This window comes from Gossypium hirsutum, chromosome D01, assembly GCF_007990345.1.
Source record: "Gossypium hirsutum isolate 1008001.06 chromosome D01, Gossypium_hirsutum_v2.1, whole genome shotgun sequence".
NCBI lineage: Eukaryota > Viridiplantae > Streptophyta > Magnoliopsida > Malvales > Malvaceae > Gossypium > Gossypium hirsutum.
Genome location: NC_053437.1, coordinates 41,499,657 through 41,502,517, shown reverse-complemented (window position 1 = coordinate 41,502,517; position 2,861 = coordinate 41,499,657). Strand labels below are relative to the sequence as shown.

At 33.6% G+C, this 2,861-nt stretch overlaps 1 long non-coding RNA gene across 1 annotated transcript; it reads left to right on the top strand.

Moving 5' to 3' along the window:
- The first annotated feature begins 630 nt into the window (after positions 1-630).
- LOC121213654 (uncharacterized) lies at positions 631-1,373 on the top strand. The gene is made up of 4 exons (XR_005909036.1): positions 631-711; positions 815-881; positions 987-1,041; positions 1,130-1,373. It is a non-coding gene; the product is annotated as an uncharacterized lncRNA (long non-coding RNA).
- The last annotated feature ends 1,488 nt before the right edge of the window (positions 1,374-2,861 follow it).

Below are 2,861 nucleotides of genomic sequence, written 5' to 3'. Positions count from 1 at the left end.
TCTCTAACCAGTAACTGTTCTTGTTGGAATCAATTCATTCTTATCATTTTCAACTATTGTCAACCCACATTTCTTTGGCTTACACTATGTAGAATTAACCTTATCACGCCCTGTATTTTATCTATTATTTTATGTTAGTTCATGTCACAAGGGACTTAATAGCCTAATGGTTAAGTGTGTGAATTAATTCTAAGTGGTCCCAAGTTCGAGACCCCACAAGCTCACCTTTTTAATTAAAATTTTGACAACTTTAGCTAAGTGTGAACACCCTTGCCGTCCAACTCATGTTGCCATACTAGGGAAGATTCTTTCATTGATTACAAGGTCAACATTCCCACTTTTCTCCCCTTTTCACTTCCATTATCCACTTTTGGTGCCATTATCCCCTTAACTTTCCAAAACTCCTCCCTTACCTTACCTTGGCCAGCCATGCACCTAGACTTTTCATTTTCACTTTTCATTTTTTCTCTCCTCCTCTCCTTTAGCCGCCCCTCCTCCTTGTTCCTTCGCCTTTCTATCATTTTTCTTCCTTTTCACCACCTTGGACACCACTTTATCCTCATTTCTCCTCCACTCCACCACCATACAAGGATGTTGCACCACCATCACAGCACCACCTTTCCCTCGTCGCCACCATCGCCATCGTATCGTCGCACCGCTGCCATTGGCCACCACAAAAGTTCCCCATTTTTCTTTTTTTCTCCTTTGCTCGTAATCAATTTTCTTGAGCATCCATTTTTAATTTTTTTTATTAAAGGGTTACTTCCCATTCTATTTTCTAATTTCTATTTTACATCTTATTATTTTCTAATAGGGCCAAATCCCCCTTTTTAGTCGGTTCATCATGTGAAATTGTGAAGCCCCTATCCTTTTGATTTTATGTAAGTGTAGAGTATCCTACGTTCATGATATTCTCTCGTGCCTTTATTTTCAATTTGGATGATTCTAAAAATTCATTTTATCGTGCTTTTTTGAAATGAAATTAGTAAATCCTAGATCCGTACCCCACTGGTTGGAAGAGTGTGTTTGTTAGTCAATTGAGTAAGTAATCTAATTAATCATAAAAAAATGAGATTTCTTCATTAAAAAACTTTAATCTAATGTGAAAAGGAATTTGTTCAATTTTAAGGATTCTAGATTCGATCTCCTCCTCTAGAGTGGAAACGGAGTTGCTGCTATGGGAGTTGCAAAATCAGGTGTGGGGAGCTATTTGATTTAAATAAATAATATTATAAACAATCAATATAAAATGCTTATATTTGAGAAATATTTAATTGATGTTTAAATAAGTTTTTGAATTGCGATATTGGGCGAATAACTTAAGTATTCATAAGGATTGATAAAATCTAATAAAAGAGGATTCCAATTATTTATTTCTGAAACTTCAAATCTGTGTTGTTGATATGTGATTTGGTGATTTTTCTGTTACATGTGATAATACGTTATTCCTAATACTCATGATATGTGATATATGGAAATTTGAATCTATATGTACAATAAACGTGAAATGGGATCATTGATGATTTGATTCGCATGTTAAACGTGTTGATATTTTTATATTCTGATTCACATGTTATGTATGCTATGAATCTAACTTTGACTTGCATGTTGAGTAGGCCATTATTTTTTATTCTGATTCGCATGTTAAGCATGCCACTGTTATAAATCTTATTAAGATCTGAATTCGCATGTAAAGCATGCCTACTGAAAATATGTTCTATATGCCATATCACTTGAATGGGGATTGGAAAAATATGTACAGGGGAAGTATTCGGCAATATAACTTCAAATTTTTTGGTAGCTTGACCACAATAGTCTGTATCTGGCAATATATCTGTAAATTACCTGGTGGCTTCACAACAATATTATATTTTTGGCAGCTTGACTGCACTATCTGGTGGCTTGTCCACATTATTGTTGTGCTATTAGATGGACGAGTTCTGGGGAACTCATTATAGTGTATAACGGAGATGGGTTGGATCTATTTCTGAAAATCTGCATTGATTTCTGAAAAAGTGTTGCATTGGCATCGTCACTATGCATTCTGATACATGTGATTTTGCGACTTAATGTTTTGTATGTTTATGATCAATTTACACTATTTATGTTTTGTGTTAAATTCTACTCTTATGAGTTGTAACCCACATTGGGCTTTTTAAGCTCACCCATTTAAATTCAGATTTTTTATATAATAATCAAGGTTATGATGGGCTTCTAGAAAACTATATTCTTGGTATTTGTTATTTTGGGATACGTTTAATTGTTTTGGAATTTGGTTTTGGATTTGGACTTTCTTTTGGACTTTTGGATGGTTTTGCATTACGTATGTTTTTAAACTAGTACTTAAGAGGTTTTTATCAAATAATAATTAACTGATGAATTTTTCACAATAAGGTTAATCCAACTCAACGACAGTGTTTTCCAACTTGATACTCTGTTTTCTAAACTCAACACTACTTGCTCACGAAACTGATGGGTTACAAGTTATATTATATCTACATTTTCAAAATCACGAACGAGTTTTTAAATGAATAAAATGTCCGCTACAATGTTTTAACTGAAAAACTACGTTTTTTGAAATCTATCAATACTTGAATTTTTTTCTAAATGATAGATGATTTCGACGAACTCTTCAAAAGGAAAATTATAGACAACATATGGCCTCTTTTAAAGAAAATCAAGAGGACCTTTTAAAATTAAAGACGATTATTGAGAGAAAATAGTACTAACGTCCAGAGTGTGAATGCTGCAACGAAATATATAGATTTGAGGCGGTGTCTGCAAGTATATAAGTCAGGTTGTAATATAGTTTGTTTACAACGAGACACTTGGTAAATATTCTGAGGATCATACCTAAGGGA